This window comes from Haliaeetus leucocephalus, unplaced genomic scaffold (assembly GCF_000737465.1).
Source record: "Haliaeetus leucocephalus isolate CR32 unplaced genomic scaffold, Haliaeetus_leucocephalus-4.0 Scaffold439, whole genome shotgun sequence".
NCBI lineage: Eukaryota > Metazoa > Chordata > Aves > Accipitriformes > Accipitridae > Haliaeetus > Haliaeetus leucocephalus.
Genome location: NW_010972875.1, coordinates 8,680,354 through 8,680,619, shown reverse-complemented (window position 1 = coordinate 8,680,619; position 266 = coordinate 8,680,354).

Genomic DNA, 266 nt, shown 5'->3' with positions numbered 1-266 from the left:
CCCCGCCCCATGACGGCGCGCGCATGGAGCCGTGTTTTGTAACCTCCTTCCATCTTTGCGCCCTCCTCCTCCTGCCCCGCCCCTCCGTGGCGTCGCCCGCCGCCAATGGCCGGCCCGCCCGGCGGTCAGCTGACGTAGCTTTTTATGTAAGCCGGCGGGGCGAGGGCGCGCGACGCAGAGGTTTGAAAGGGGGGCAGCGCCGGGCGCGCGCCGCCGCCTCGGAGGGCGGGGGACCGTGGCCCCGGGTCGCGCGCGCAGAGGCGCGC